Source organism: Lissotriton helveticus, chromosome 4_1 (assembly GCF_964261635.1).
Source record: "Lissotriton helveticus chromosome 4_1, aLisHel1.1, whole genome shotgun sequence".
NCBI lineage: Eukaryota > Metazoa > Chordata > Amphibia > Caudata > Salamandridae > Lissotriton > Lissotriton helveticus.
Genome location: NC_136063.1, coordinates 742672534 through 742690305, shown reverse-complemented (window position 1 = coordinate 742690305; position 17772 = coordinate 742672534).

Sequence of the window (17772 nt, the reverse complement as noted above, 5' to 3'; positions counted from 1 at the left end):
TGCTGCACTTTTATGCACAACTGATGAATGCTTGCTTTTGATTTTTAACACGCACCACTTTTTCTCCTAACAGACAGAAGCTTGACTCCTGAGTCCTAAGAACACGACCAGGATCAAGTTCAAAGTAGGTGAGAGTTCGGCTCGACCACAAGAAATGTGTCCAATTAATCGTCAGCACTAACCACTTTTCCGTTTACAGTTAAATAGTTTTATGACAAAGTAGATTTCAATAAATGTGTTTACTTTTAATAAAGCTTTTACACTTAAATAGACTCTGTGGTTTTTGTTCCTCTAGACTAGAGTGGATGAGCTAAAGGTTTTGGAATTTTTGCAAGCATGAGTGCCTCTGACACTTCTTGACTGTGCTGTGACTCCGTACTACTCTCTTGTCCTGCGTACGATAATCTAGAGATCATTGGGGATCTATAATCGGTGACTTCGGGAGCTGAATGACTCTGCCACACTATCTAGTCAGTAAGGAGACAGTGCATAGAGGTATTGCTGAATATAATGGGAGTCCAATGGAATTGCCAAATGTCCAATCTTAGTTAGCTACACAGACAGACTAATAAAAATAGTCTAGTAATACCACAGGGAGTCATCATATTCGAGGCAGGATAAGAATTTATATTCAGTCTACAAGAAGATCAAAGACGATTTAGAAAAAATCGAATGAGGAACGCTAGGAAAAAATAGGTACTGTTTAGTAAAATGTAAACTTACTGGGGCCAGCAAAGGAGCCCTCGCCTGCCCGATCCTGGCCTGCATCCTCAGCACCCTCCTCCTGTGTCCTCTTGCCCTTGGGGGGAGCTGATGTACAACATGAAAGAAAGAAAAACCATAAAACATGGATGAGATTTTTCAACCAAATCAAACATTTCAAAAGAACAATAACAACATATTTTGGAAAAATAGCAAATAGATAGACAACTATTCCACGGGATCTATCTCATGTGGTATACTACGTTATTCGTATTGCCTGATTTGCGGAACGTTGACTTAGAAAGTTCCTATGTAACTCAATAAACAGACTACTAAAGAGGTTTGCCTAGGCCTGGCACTGCAGGCAGTAGTGCACAACACGTGACAGACAAAGTCCATCCTGCTTGCAGATCAGTGAATACTCAAACTATCAATCCACCCGCCACCACCGCCACTATTTCTTCTGATAGCCATGTGACTGTCTAAAGGAAGGACACTGGACTTCAGTCTGTTGGGGCTGATTTATAAGTCCCTTGCGGAAGTTGCGGCTGATTTTCCTCCATTGTTGCGTGCCTTTTCTGACGCAGCGGCAGAACAAAAGACTCGCCATGGTGTTGGTGCGGCGTATATATTAAAAAAAAAACACATATGGGCATATGGGCGATGCATCACGTTGTAAAGCCCTGCGCCATCAGGGGGCGTTCCGGCGCAAGGGAGGGCGTACCTGCGCAGGAACGAATCCTAAAAGTGGCTGAGGGAAATCTACAAGATGTCAATCAGTCATTTTTATGACAATGATGCATGACTCAAACCCTGCGCGCTTGAAGCCGACGTACGGCTTGATGCAGCATTGGGGAGATAGGGTACCCCAGAGCATTGCTGGAGCTGCGCCATCGTTGGCACGCAACTCCAGCAATGCGCTGCCTTTACGGCACAGATGCGTAAGGCTTCTGTGACGTTTTGGGCCAATGGGTGGTGGTGGCATGGCACACAATTACTGCCGCATCCCTGCTACTTTGCAGGGATGCGCCGGTAATTGAAAATATGACCCTTACTGTCTAGCATTACGCAGTTCTTTTCTTTACAGTACACTGATACATAATTTCTCAGGCCAATGAAATGCTTCTGAACACAACATACAAAACAAAGAAGCATAGTAGCAAGCAAGGCTACTGAGAAGGAGAGCAGTGCACCTGAAAATGAAATGCATAGAAGATTTTGAAATATAATTTACCTCAATGTAATCGGCAGCATTATTGCTCTTGGTAAAGAACAAAGATTTGCAAATAACAGAGCCGGATAAAACAGAGTAGTAAATGTACTACTACTACTACTCACCAAGCCCGGGGACCTCTACGCCGAGCGCGTCCAGCAAGTCCCGCTCCCGGTCCATGACATCGGTCCAGCGGTGGGTGGCCTGGTTATACGTGCGCCGGACCCCAGAGATCTTGTACATGGCCCGGCACACCTTCTCCCACCGCTGGCGGCGCTCCCGGATGCCATAGCCGGTCGCGATCTTGCCGCCTCCCAGGATCGTCTTGGGGAGGCGGCGCTGGACATGGAAGATCAGTGCCGCCACTTCCTCCGCGCTAAAGATCTCCCTCGGGACCACTTGCTCCCCCCTTAAACGCCCGCACGGGAGCCGGGCACGGGGTGCGGGACCCTTCCCCTTCTCAGGGTGCTTCCCGGCTCCCTTTACCATGGTCTGGGCAGAAATAAACTTAAATGATAAAGAAGAAATAGAATAGTGAAGAAGAAAATAAAAGAGTTTAAAAAAGTAGTTTAAAAGTAACTAAAAGCTGCAGAAAACACAAAAATATAGAGCTAGAAAAATAGAGGGTTAGATAATAAGTAAAATTAGATCAAAAAAACTTCAAACAAGCAAAGGATGGCAGAGATTGAGAGAGGATAGAGAAAGCATGCCCAGAACCATAGCAATGAATGAGAAACAAGATGGCCGCGCCCGTTCACGACCGCGTGGGTAAGTTCGCGCGAGATTTTCCTTGCGAGTACGCGCGAACTTGTACTCGCGAGCAGCACACTTTGCGAGATTACACATAGCGGGCGGAAACGGAATTACGTCACGCCAACAAGATGGCCGCGCCCGTGTACGACCGATAGGGTAACTTGGCAAACGAATAGCTAGAAGCGCCTCGCGAACACGCGCAGGATCACGCGAACATACACGTCGCAACAAAAACAATTTTGTATTCGCACGTATTCGCGGCTTCCGAAATCGATCTCGCACGGATTCGCGCCCCAAATAACGCGCGAAATTGCAAAAAAAACGATTTTAGCTAAAATGAAAGCAATGAGCAGGTGCAAAAGTTCAAACTTAACATTAGTAACATTCAAGGTAGTGCTTCCTGATGGGCCCCTCCAGAGTTTGCAACAATTCTATGACCCTGCTATGACCCAAACAGCAGGCTCATAGAATAGCACCATAAAGGTCCTGTAAAAAAAAAAAATCACTGCAACAAATAGCAAATTACAGATAAGGAAGGAAGCAGGTGCCAGCCAGACTGGAACTTTCAAAATTACTGACACATTAATGAAACACAAATTAATTGATGGCAGTTGAAGAAGGGCAGGTGTGCTAGCTTTTTTCAACCACCATAATCTACAGTAATAAATAAACCTAATAGGTGCCTGTGAGGATGTACTAGAGGGTGGCATGGGTGTCCCAGAGGGTGGCAGTGGTGAAACAGAGGGTGCTGTGAACCTGTGATGATAAACCAGACGTAGAAACAACATAGTCGCGGCCGTTGCAAGCCGAAAAGTAAGTTCGCAATTGCGAACTTGCCCCAAAATCGGCGCGAACACGCGCCAACACAAAAAACGGAAAAATCCGCAAGTCCGCTAGAGTTCGCGGATCTTCGCGGATTGCGAATCCGTAAATCCGCAATTTCGCGTACGCGAGATCCGCTAGATCCGCCCATGCTTAATTTACATGTAAATGATGATACAGAATCGCAGAAACCACAGAAAGCAAGCATTTTAATAGTGGTAACATTCCTATATATATTTTCAGCAAAATCAGACAAGTGCATATTTTCTTAAGAGAAGGGGAGAAAAAGGTACATTTCCATCTGCGAGAGTAACGTAACACTAGGAAGCTTATTATTGAACGAGATTTAGAGGTCATTGTGGTTACTTGTCATACACATCCCTTGTCTATCGTTTATATAATAAAATATCTATTAAAAGACATTAGTCGTCTATTTATCGTCTATTTGTTGTGTATGTGTTCATTTCTTAACTCTATTTTTCAATCTAAAGAGTGGGGACAGCATACCCGTTATGACCATTTACCATTTTAGCTACAGCTATTTAGCATAATACCACCTTACTATTTAATTTAAATGCATTTTTAGTATTCTCCTATTGTCTCTATTAATATCTTACCCACGAGAAAAAGTTGATGACAACCTTTCACCATAACCATTTGATAACTGCGCGAAAGCGATGTTGGGAGTGAGGCACCTTCCTTTTATTAGGCGTGGACGGTATGTGATATCTGTTTTGTAAAAAGAAACATATTGATCTTTCAGTTCTTTATTACACGTTGTTTGTTGGGGCAAAGCTAATTTCTTTCCCTAACCCGTTCTTTCTACTCGTTGGAGATTTTACCTGAGAAAACAGTATTCACTGCGTACTTCTCACTTCTACCTTCGTCTAATTCTCGCTAGTCTTCAACAGAACATGCGGCCAAAGGTCAATTTCTTTACCCGCCGGTAGGGAATCGCGCTTCTTAGTCGTATTTGATGGATGAATTCCTATGTAGATAGATTGTGAATATACTTAATTATACTTGTTTAATAGTCATTTGGCCATCTTTAGTAATTATTCTTATCATTCTTTTTGTCATTATTTACCTCATGTAGTGGAAAAGAGTTTTACCAAGATCCGACGGTAAGTGATGAAGAGCCGGGATCTGTGAGGAATCGGGGTCTGTGAGGACGTTTTCGATCTTATTATCACCAGCGTTTTACGATTAGGATGATAATGCACAGAGTCGCTGGTATATTAAAAACACGCAAATACTCCTAAAATATAAAAAACATCAAGTATTTAGCGTATTCTCCTATGGTTGGTTTAATGGTTAGTTGGTTGCTTAGACTCATGACACACGAGTTCCTTAATGTTTATTTACCTTTAGGACGCAATTGTTTGGGAGACCGGAGACGGCGGCGTTTTCGCGCCTTTTTGTTTTTCAAAGGCTTATCTTAGTGCGGTACCTCCATATGGGCGTGGTTTCCGTTATGCGAGGTGTCCGTTAGGCGCTGTATTGCCAAACAGTCTGGGGAAAATACAAAAAACAGACTAATCTTAGTGAGGAGTCTAAAGTAGATAGTTACTAAGTTCCCAAACCGGAACTTCGCCGATACGGCTTTCAGCAGACTTCTGACAGTGTTGTCTGTAGGGATTTCAGCGGAGGACAGCGTGGAGTTTGTTGAACTCTTACTGTTTTTTCAATCAGCAATGTGTGGCGCGTCTCCCTCCGTCAGGGCTTCAGGTAAAAAATAGAAGATCACGTAAAGTCCTTCTTCCATTACTTTATATACCCAAAGACGGAGGCGGAGCTAAAATTTAAGAAGGTATTACCTATTAAAGGATGTTACCTATTCTAGGAAGGGGGCGGAGCTAAAATTTAAAAAGGTATTACTTATTTTCGTGATCAGTGATTTAGATTTTCAGAGTCACACCATAAGGAGTGTATTCAGTGTAATCGACTGTATACTTATATTATTGCATTCTCCGGTGTATGTTTATATTCCAGAAAGTGATTTACAAGTGGGGCTGTTAATCGTTTTGTTTTAATTGCTGACCTGTGTTCTGTCAGTCTAGTTTTGATCATACGTGATGTCTCTCCGACATATCCCAAATTACAGGGGCATATGATCAAATATACCACGTTCTTTGTATTGCAATTCCATAACTCCTTCGCTTGAATAGTTATCTTTTTGAATTGCATACTTTCGCCAGTCAAAATACTGTCACATGAGCGGCATGACCCACACCGTGAGGTGCCTTTGACCGCGTTTGTTCCAGTGATCGATTTCTGGATAAACGGGACACTTTCTGTGTTGGTTTTGTGGCGGGAGTGAATTATCTGATCCTTCAAATTTCTGTTTCGTCTATGTGCGAACATGGGCTTCTGTAATTTTTCTTGGTTATCAGGGATATTCAGCAAATGCCAATTCGAATTAATTATTTGTCTTATTGTTGAGTCCATTGTTGAGTGTTTCGTTATGCATACTAGTTTGGGGTCAGCTTTCTGTTTTTGGGAGTTTAACAGCGTGTCTCGATCATAAAAGCGGGCTCTTTTGTAAGCTGTTCTTACCAGACGATGTGGGTACCCTCTTTGGATGAACTTTTGTTTCATCATTACCGCTTGGGCATCAAAATCCTTGATATTCGTGCAGTTCCGTCTTACTCTCAAAAATTGAGAGAACGGTATACTGTCTTTCTGACAACGCGGATGGTAACTGGTGAAGTGTAAAAGTGTATTGCGGGCAGTTGGCTTCGAATACAGGTCCACTTCAAGGGAACCCTCATTATTTTGTATGTTGATATCTAAGAATTCAACTTTTGATTTATTGATGTGCGCGGTGAAACGCAGGTTGTTGTCAGTAAGATTTAGCCAAAGCAAGAATTCCTCCAGAGTCTGTTCCCCATCGGTCCATACAAAAAAGATGTCGTCTATGTAACGGTACCAATGGGAAACAGACTCGAAGAACGGTGCCATTTCGTTATATATAAACTTGCTTTCAAAGAAGATCATATATATATTGGCTATCGAGGGCGCCATGGAAGCACCCATGCTTACGCCCTTGATTTGCAAAAATAGATCACTGCCAAATTCGAAAAAAATTTCCTTTAAGACCATAGTCAGACAGTCTTTGATGAACGTTTTACAGCAAGGGATCTGATGTAGGTCAATAAACCATGAAGTGGCTTCAATGGCTTCTGTTTGAGGTATATTGCTATACAGTGACTCGATGTCCAGGGTCACAAGTATATCCCGGCCTTCATTAAATAACAAATTTTCTACTTTTTTGATGATATCGCCTGTGTCTTTTACATACGATGGTGATAATGAGATGTATGGCCGTAGAACTTGATCTAGATACTTCGAAATTGCTTCCAAAGGAGTCCCAATTGTAGAAACAATTGGACGGTAGGGTGGATTTTTTTGATCCTTGTGGATCTTAGGTAATCCGTATATGCAAGATGTCTTTCTTTCCGATTTATTCAGATATTCGAATTCTTTTTTATTTATGACTCCCTCACTCAGAGCTTTTGTCGTTAGTCTATTTATAGTTTTGACTATTCTTTCTGTAGGATTAGAGTGGATCTTTTTATAAAACGTTGAGTCGTTTAGCATCTTTTGCATATTTTCTTCATATGTAGTGCAGTCCAAAAGGACTATCCCCCCACCTTTGTCACTACTCTTGACTACAATTGTATTGTCATTCTTTAATTTCTCAAGGGATTCATGCTCATCTTTAGATATATTGTACTTTGGTTTAGGAATAAATCTAAGGGCCTGTTCCAGCCTCTTTATGATAACTTTCTCGAAAACAGCTACTTCGGGACCCAATTGTTGTAAGGATGGGGTGAAGGTGGAGGGTAGGGCTACAATATTGTTGCTTATGTTATCCAATTCCAACGAGTCATTTAGAATGAAAAACTTTTTGAGTCTAATTTTTCGCAAAAAGGAGTGAATGTCACGATAAAGTTCAAAGATGTTCACTTGTGCATGTGGGACAAAAGTTAAACCCTTAGTTAGGAGGGACACATCTGAGGGTTCAAGGATATGGGAGGACAAATTAAAAATCGGGATCACATCCCGTTCCTCCAGTACTGCTTGTTCCTTGTCTCCAGGTATCTCTGAGGTTCCTGGGCATATTGGGTCGACTGATAGTTGCCTCTCGTGTGATTTTGAAACCTGACTCTCTGGCGGTTCCCCCTCCCCCCTCGGTGACCTAAAAAAGGACGACGATTATTTCTTTGCCCATTTCTGGGGTCGAACGGTCTGTCATCCTGGTAACCCATATTTCCTTCTCCTTCTGAGTCTGTATCTGACCCTGAAGAATTTGAAAAATTGTGGACCTTATGTTGATAAGTGTGCGTCTGAGCACCTGACACTGGATCACTGTTGAAAAAGCCTTCTACAATGTAGGGATATGTTTTTTCAACCGAATAAAATCTTTTATCCTTTATGAATTTGTCTTCCTTTCTTTTTTTTAAATAATCAGAAAAAGACGATATATCTTTTTTGATGGAATCCAGTTGTTTCTCGGCCTCATCTAAGGTGGTTGACTTTTTTAGTTTATCCTCAAGTTCTTCTATTTCCTTTTTTATATCAGCTGCCAATTCTTTTGATGTGGAGATGATTAATATCATAAGATCTCTCGAGCATCGGCTCGCAATCATACTCCACTTTATCAAAAAGGACTTAATATCTACAAAAAGGCCTGGGATAATTCGAATTCTTAAACCCATGGGGATTATGCCGTTCTTTAAGTAATTCAGCATAAATTCCCCATGTGCTTCTATTCTGATTAATTTTTTCCGAAGATTCAGTAGTTTACTATAGTCACTACTATTTTGTTGGTTACCTGTTTGGTTTTCACCAAAATTAACATTGGTCCCTACTAATGTTGCAAAGTCCTCGTCCGAGAACCCGAAGGTTTGAAGGTTTGCCATTCTGTGTATGGGGATATAATGTCACTTAAGTATTACGTTAGTCTCTCAAGAAGATGGATTTGCTGGACTTTACTATTCTTAATTAAGACGAAATTATATCTGAGTACCATAAATATAATACTCTCTAATAAGTTTTTCCGATTCTGTACACAAAGGGGGGGGATAAAATGAGAGGCAGCCCCACACGGATCAACCGTGGGTAATCTTATGTAAGTATCAGGGACCCCCTGTTAAGGATCGACTCCTGGGTCAGGGAAACAAAAGTTTTTTGAAAAAGTATACGCCCAGGCAGACTTTAGCTACAAGAAGCTGGCTAATTCGCAACACATATTGTGAACAACATATGATAAATAAACAAAGAATAAAACAACAAATAGGGCAATAGACTGATATGATATCAAAAAATTATTTTTTAATCTTGATTTTTTTTAAAAAAGGGTTAGTAAATATCACTTTGTGTATTGGATATATACAATAGAACATTTGATACATTAATTATGAGTGACAATTCCATGATACATTATTAAAACCAGAAGAGAAAAAGTGATTAAAAATTATTCTTTTTTTTAAAAATATTTCTCCAAATATTGATAGACTTGGGCTGTGTCAACGCGTTTCGACATACACCGGAAGACATAAGGTGGCGTATTCTAGAGAAAATTCACGTACAAGAAAACCAAGGTGGCAATGAAATACGTAAGAAACGCGAGGTCTTCTGGATCTTCACCCTTGGAACATTCGATCAGGGTTTGAATCAAGATCTACCCTGGGAGAATGCAATAATATAAGTATACAGTCGATTACACTGAATACACTCCTTATGGTGTGACTCTGAAAATCTAAATCACTGATCACGAAAATAAGTAATACATTTTTAAATTTTAGCTCCGCCCCCTTCCTAGAATAGGTAACATCCTTTAATAGGTAATACCTTCTTAAATTTTAGCTCCGCCTCCGTCTTTGGGTATATAAAGTAATGGAAGAAGGACTTTACGTGATCTTCTATTTTTTACCTGAAGCCCTGACGGAGGGAGACGCGCCACACATTGCTGATTGAAAAAACGGTAAGAGTTCAACAAACTCCACGCTGTGCTCCGCTGAAATCCCTACAGACAACACTGTCAGAAGTCTGCTGAAAGCCGTATCGGCGAAGTTCCGGTTTGGGAACTTAGTAACTATCTACTTTAGACTCCTCACTAAGATTAGTCTGTTTTTTGTATTTTCCCCAGACTGTTTGGCAATACAGCGCCTAACGGACACCTCGCATAACGGAAACCACGCCCATATGGAGGTACCGCACTAAGATAAGCCTTTGAAAAACAAAAAGGCGCGAAAACGCCGCCGTCTCCGGTCTCCCAAACAATTGCGTCCTAAAGGTAAATAAACATTAAGGAACTCGTGTGTCATGAGTCTAAGCAACCAACTAACCATTAAACCATCCATAGGAGAATACGCTAAATACTTGATGTTTTTTATATTTTAGGAGTATTTGCGTGTTTTTAATATACCAGCGACTCTGTGCATTATCATCCTAATCGTAAAACGCTGGTGATAATAAGATCGAAAACGTCCTCACAGACCCCGATTCCTCACAGATCCCGGCTCTTCATCACTTACCGTTGGATCTTGGTAAAACTCTTTTCCACTACATGAGGTAAATAATGACAAAAAGAATGATAAGAATAATTACTAAAGATGGCCAAATGACTATTAAACAAGTATAATTAAGTATATTCACAATCTATCTACATAGGAATTCATCCGTCAAATACGACTAAGAAGCGCGATTCCCTACCGGCGGGTAAAGAAATTGACCTTTGGCCGCATGTTCTGTTGAAGACTAGCGAGAATTAGACGAAGGTAGAAGTGAGAAGTATGCAGTGAATACTGTTTTCTCAGGTAAAATCTCCAACGAGTAGAAAGAACGGGTTAGGGAAAGAAATTAGCTTTGCCCCAACAAACAACGTGTAATAAAGAACTGAAAGATCAATATGTTTCTTTTTACAAAACAGATATCACATACCGTCCACGCCTAATAAAAGGAAGGTGCCTCACTCCCAATATCGCTTTCGCGCAGTTATCAAATGGTTATGGTGGAAGGTTGTCATCAACTTTTTCTCGTGGGTAAGATATTAATAGAGACAATAGGAGAATACTAAAAATGCATTTAAATTAAATAGTAAGGTGGTATTATGCTAAATAGCTGTAGCTAAAATGGTAAATGGTCATAACGGGTATGCTGTCCCCACTCTTTAGATTGAAAAATAGAGTGAAGAAATGAACACATACACAACAAATAGACGATAAATAGACGACTAATGTCTTTTAATAGATATTTTATTATATAAACGATAGACAAGGGATGTGTATGACAAGTAACCACAATGAATTCTAAATCTCGTTCAATAATAAGCTTCCTAGTGTTACGTTACTCTCGCAGATGGAAATGTACCTTTTTCTCCCCTTCTCTTAAGAAAATATGCACTTGTCTGATTTTGCTGAAAATATATATAGGAATGTTACCACTATTAAAATGCTTGCTTTCTGTGGTTTCTGCGATTCTGTATCATCATTTACATGTAAATACAAGTCTGGCTAAGAAAATGAGTCCTAATTGATGTCTTAGTCTTAAGAGTCAACTAATGATACTTTAACTGAATATAAAAATAGGCAATAGACTGTTGTTGTTGTTTGTTGGTCACCGTTGGTTAGTCGAAACAAAACTTGCTGAACTTAACCTGTAACGCTGTGGCCATACATTTATCTAAAATTCTGTTTCATTCTGTTTAGAAAAAAGTGGCTGCACATTCTAAAGTCCTGATGAAGACAAAAGATTTGTCGAAACGCGTTGACACAGCCCAAGTCTATCAATATTTGGAGAAATATTTAAAAAAAAAAGAATAATTTTTAATCACTTTTTCTCTTCTGGTTTTGTATCATGGAATTGTCACTCATAATTAATGTATCAAATGTTCTATTGTATATATCCAATACACAAAGTGATATTTACTAACCCTTTTTTAAAAAAAATCAAGATTAAAAAATAATTTTTTGATATCATATCAGTCTATTGCCCTATTTGTTGTTTTATTCTTTGTTTATTTATCATATGTTGCTCACAATATGTGTTGCGAATTAGCCAGCTTCTTGTAGCTAAAGTCTGCCTGGGCGTATACTTTTTCAAAAAAATATGTAGTACAGACCCTTTAGGCAAATGAGTGGTGCTAGGCAATTGATTGCTGATGGTGGAAGGCAGAGAGTGTGAAGCTTGACTTAGAAGATGAGGTGTGCAGGCCTTAGGTGTAGGAGATTCAGATAGACAGTATATTGTATATTTGGAAGATATCTTTAAGCTAGCACATGTCTTGTCAATGGCATGGGTAATGATTGTACCACTACTGTAGAGAATATTGTTAAGTTTTTCTGGTCAAGACATAATAGAAGACAGCATGTGAGTCTGTTGTCATCTTAGATTTCTAAGAGCTTAATTATTATTGAAAATATTGTTAGGATTTTTGATGTAAAGTGGTCTTGGGTGGTTTTGAAGAAATAAAGGATAGTCTTGGTGATGTTTCTCATTGGATTGCTATAGTTATCATCAATTAGAGAGTTGTACTTTACCATCTTTCTGGAATTTATTAAGATAAAAGATGGTGCATGCATGATAAATAAAGTAGTTGTGACTGTCACTTTCTATGGTAGTGAATGAGCTTCCCATCTTGAGAAGAATGTGGAGGAGTTCTGTGATAGAAAAGGGGAGCCATAGATAGCCTTTCTTATTTTTATTTTCATGTGTAATTGGCAATGGCAGATGGATGCAGAGATAAATGGTCATGAGTGTTCAATGTGCTCTTCCTACAGTAACTTAAAATTAATTTTACGCATATCCTTCCAAATCTTAATTCTCACTCTTATAATTATTTCTACTCCAGTGATGTTAGCAGGTGTGCTCACCATATTGTTTTCATTTTGGTGTATACGTATCCACAGCAAAGATGCTATTTGAGATTTCTCCAATTCAGAAAAAGCTTCTAATGTCATATAGGAAAAGGGCTTAATTTGCTAATCCGGCATTAAACTAGAAGACACTTTGTGAATTTGCATTTTGAAACATGTTTGTCCCACTAAAAAGTCCCTATAGCAATGCAGCTTAAACAAAAGTTATGGGCCTCTTGATTTCCTTTATGTGTCCTTGATGACTAAGACAGATATTCATATTTATGGAAGTGCATGCCAATGGCCTACTTCCAACATGACTGACTGCAAATTACACACAATTAGGACCACAATCAGGGAAAGTGTTTTGAGAAGTAAACTATAAGATACCCACTGTTTTCACTTCTACACGCACTAATACTATGGCCTCATATGTCTTCGGCACTGTAAGGTGAAAGAGGATAAGGTTTATTAAAAAAGGAAGAACCAAAGCCAGAGATGGAATGTGGAATAGAGAGTAGCTAAAAGGGTAATGAGGATTCTATCACTCACGTTATTAATATGAGATTTTTGGAAAAAGAAGGAGAGGAACGTGACTAAATCAGCTGTAGTTCCGGTGTTACTAAGATTGTGCTAGATTTCAGCATTGCCCAGCAATTGTAAGTTGTCCATGAAAAAGGTCACAAGTATAAAAGAGCATTGTAGGAGAGAGAGAAGTGTTGTAGAGATGTTTGGAAAGATGTGGAGACCTGGAGGACGTCCTGTACTGATGAGTAGATGAATAAAACTAGGAAGTACCTGGGCATTGTCATAAAATCAAGTAGTCTGAAGAGGTGATGTAGGTAACAAGATGATGTCCAGGGGCATACCTGGAAGTCAAAAGGAAATACATAATAAAGGTGAGGACTGAGCTGTTCATCTACTTTGATAAGCCTTCAGTAAATTCATTATGCATGTACTAGACTAAATGACCAACCTGAAGAAAGATGGTGCAAGGGAAAACATGCCCAATCAAGTCAGTTGGGTACTCATTGCTGATATTTTGTCATCATGACCCCAAAGGAAGATATTGAAAGTGAGTCTAAAGAGTTAAGTTTGTAGGATTTGTCTGAAGCTCATTTGAATGGGTATGGACCTCAGTGAGTGATAGACAGCTTCCTACAGCCATGGACATTGTGCTCCTAGGGATATGCTTGCAGTGTCTCCCATGTGAACAATTCTTGTTGACCATTTTAGCATCTGATAAGTAAAGGGTTCTGTCTTAGGTGTATTCTGATGCTAAATTGTGCACGTAATTTGGGCCTTTTTTTCTATAGGCATTGTGGACAGTGCACAGAGCCTGGAACTTGATCCTACCCACAGGGGCTCCGTCAAGGCAGCATTGGTGTGGACCTGCATAATGGGATATATAACATTCTGTTTCTCTGAGTTTTTAATTTTTATTGTCTGCTATTGAGTGTGTGAGGAGGATAGTATAATGAGATCACAGTAACTGAGGCAGATAGGACACTCTGGACCTTTCCACAAAATGAACAATTTGGAGTAAATTGAATATTTTTTGGAGAAGCGACATCTAGAGATTGGTCCCTTTGACCAATGCAGTGACATATGGAGTACAACACAATTCTGGGCCAAAGGCTGGCCACAGGTTTCTGTCTTGCTTTACAGTGGAAGAATTGGCTCTAAAACCTAGAGGCCAGTCAAAGGTTAAGGTATACCGGCTTCCTCTCTCCTATTATGACGATCTCAGTTTTAATTCTTTCCCTGAAGCTCACGTTCATTCATTTGAGGGTTTGGTATAACTATGAATTCCTCTCTTCAGTGCTATTTGTGTTATTGTTCATTCAATGGTGAGTTTCTGTAGCATCTGCAGGTGTTTACTTGAAACTGCTAGGAAGACTGTGCAGGAACACACCTGGATGAGAACTAGTGGTAGTAAAGGGATGTACCATGGGTGTTAATACAGGGTCAGAACCTGATGTTTTGGCTACAGTTGAAGAGAAAAAGTTGGCTTCAGGATTAACAAAGCATAACATGTCACAGACTAGTCAAATGATAGGAGGGCTCATAATTTTTCCTTATTCATCCAGTTGCCTATGGCTATTTTTGGTGCCTTTAATGGCACTTCTCTAAGATTGGTGGTCAGATGCAAACATATTTAGTTCTACATGCTCATCTTCATTTCTAGGCGATCATTTTGGAAAGGGAGGTTAGATATGTAGCTCTAATTAACCGGTATGTCGGGGTCTGCATTTGCGTTTCTCAGAAACAGTGTGGTAATAGCATGTTTTAGAATGTTAGCTACACGACAGTGCTAAATTTGTAAAATATTAAGTGCAGGTGCTCAAACGTTTTAAGGAGGCCCCACCCACTTTCCTGGCTCTGCCCGCTTCCTCCAGAGGCTTAACCCACTTCATTTATTGATTCCACCCACATCCACAAGCCTCATTACATCATATACACCTCCTCACATCTTGAGTTCCGCAAGAAGCTAGAGACCTGGCTCTTCACATAAGCACCTCCAGGACCTCACACCTACACAGCTGCACAAGTGCCTGAATACCCTCTCGGGTGATTAGTGTGATACACAATCAATATATCATAACATAATGTAACATATGGGAAGCCTATGACAACAAGTTAAAAGTGAACTCAAATTATAGAATGTGTGTAATTCTCAAAGTGCAGCTTTAGGAACAGTCAACAGAGGACTTGAGGCAGCTTTGCAAAATAAAGAGAATGTGCCTGGACTGTGCTGTTTAAAAGATAGGAAGGAGTGAAGGAAGAAATACATTAAAGAAGGCAGCAACAAATGCAGACAGGAAGGGGAGTACTGGAGTGAGCAAATATATGAGTAATGGATGAAAGAATGAGGAAATAAGAAAAGAAAGTGAAAGGAAGAAATGAAGGGATAGAGAGAGAAAGGAAGTGAATGATGTGTGATGGATGGATGAATAGAAAGAACAAAGGAAAGGAGCAAGATAAGCATAAGGAAGAGTTGATGATAAGAAAGGAAGAAATTAAAGAATTGGAGAAGGAAGGAGGAGAAAAAACACGTAAGTAAACAATGGAGAAAGAAGGAATAGTTTCACCAGTGGAGGAGGATGGGGATTGAATGAGTGTGTGAGGAAGCATAAATGGAATGAGGGTGTGAGGAAGCAAGAATGGAATTTGGGTGTAAGGAAGCAAGAAACAAGATGGGACAGTAGGCATGGCTGGAGGTGCAGAGGAAGAGAAAAAGGGAATAGAAAAAGATGGGACAAAGGAAAGAAAGGAGGTCAGGGGAATGGAGTATGAAAGGTACTGGGTCAAGGAGGGACAGAAAGATTAATGACCGTGTAATATTGCAAAGAAATTGTAAAACAAAAGATTGAAATACATTTATGTCCTTAACATAACATGAATTTTTGTAAAGCACATAGTCACCAAAGGGGGCCTTGACCCCCAATTTAAAATGTTGTTATCCAGCTCATAGGCACACATTTTATCGCCCTCAGAAAGATGAAAGACTGAGTTGCATACCAAGATTTAAATTTGTGACCCTGAGAGCAAACACAGATTCCTGGAATGGATATATAAAAATGCCTTGAAAAGAGAGTGCAAGGGAAAGATGAGAAGGTGAAAAATGATAAGCAGTTATTGAAGGGAGGTGGCAATTAAGAGGAAATGTGGACGTAGGGCAGAAAGTGAAAGAAGAATGGAGAGAAAGAAAGGAGTAAGGTGTGAAGGGTAGGAAGAAAAGCAGATACTAAGGAACATCAAGAAAAGAGTACACCTCTTCTTTATTAAAAATAGAGTTATTAATTATGTAAATGTCCTATTACGTCTAAGGGCATCAGAGGTGATGCCAACAACTATACCCATCTCCCTCCAAAACCCTTATCCAAATCCAGAGAATGATTGGAATAAATATCTCAAAGGCTTGTCGGCAAACCCCTCTGCTCTCCCTTTCTTCATTTCCCTCCAACAAGGGCACGTAGTCCTTTGGGTGATCTGAGAAATCACAGAAGGTGCAACTCCCTGCTGCAGAGTTGACATCCTGTCCTGGACTATTGTCAGAGACATCTAGAACCAACCGATCTATCCTTGAGACCCAAGAAGGTTTGGCCATCATCATCAACAAATGTTACATATTGGAAAATTCTGACACCTATGAGCATGGGTGGGCAGGAGTGGGGGGGATTATAGCGGGGGACGGGTGGAAAGGGGGGCAGGGGGGTTCACTTCAGGGTGGGCAGAAACAAAAAAAGATAATAACAGGTGCTTTGTATTCGATTTCGTGGATATTCTGATTATTTTGATATATGCAATAGATAGTGAAGTGCTGAGACAGTGCATAGGTGATCAAGTCCCAAGATTTAATGGGGAAACTTAGGATCTGCTCAATCAATGTAGGGGGGAGGGGGGTTTAAACGACTGGTCTAAGAGACAAAGACTGGGGCATTTTGTAATAAGTAATCAGATAGATGTGATCTGAATCCAGGAGTCCCATCTTCCCTGGGCAAAAAAAATCTACTTGTATCAGAGGATTTGAGCTCTTGACATGCTCCAATCAGACATCATCTATTAGAGGGGTGGCAATTCTTGGTAAAATAGGTTTGGGCGGTATGACACGCACCCAGGCAGACACGGGGGGTAGATGGGCAATTGTGGAGCTTAAGATCGGGGTCATTGTATGTACAATTTACAGCTCAAATCAGGACGAGCCAGAGGTTCTCGATAATCTAGAATAGAACTCTTGAACTGGTCGTCCCCCCTAATTGTGTGTGGGGATTTTAATATCGATGTAGACCTTACAGATAGCAATGGAATGGCAAAGTATGTGGGTAGTAAACCAATGGTATGTAGAGCTTTGTGTTCACTTTTCAATTCCTATGGCTTGTTAGATGTGTGGGGACACAAAGAGCGGTATAATCCAGGATGTACGTATTTTTCATATCCGCACAAAAAGTATACTAAACTGGATTCTTTTCTTGTTTCTTCCACAGAAGCCTCAAGCGTGGGTATAAAAAAACTGCCAAAATTGATCTTGGATCATAATCCGCTGGTTCTGGTATATGAACAGGATAAAGATCCCAAACCTAGCTCTGTCTGGACATTCGAGAGGAGACTGTTGGCAAATCCCAAGTTTATTGATCATCTTAAAGAATGGACAGAAAATGTCTTTGCTGCAAATAGATTTAGCGCCTCTCGTAATTGTGTCTGGGACTCTTTTAAAGCGGCTTTAAGGGGGGAGATGCTTAGTTTCTTGGCTAGACAGAGAAGGGAGGCTCGTGAAAAACTCGAGGAGCTAGTGGGGAAGTTGATGGAGGCAGAAGAACAACATCTGAGCGATATCACAGGGGGCAATGTGGCCGAGGGAAGTCATCAAAAAATTCGGACTCTGAAGGCAGAATTAAATAAATGGATAGCACAGGTAAA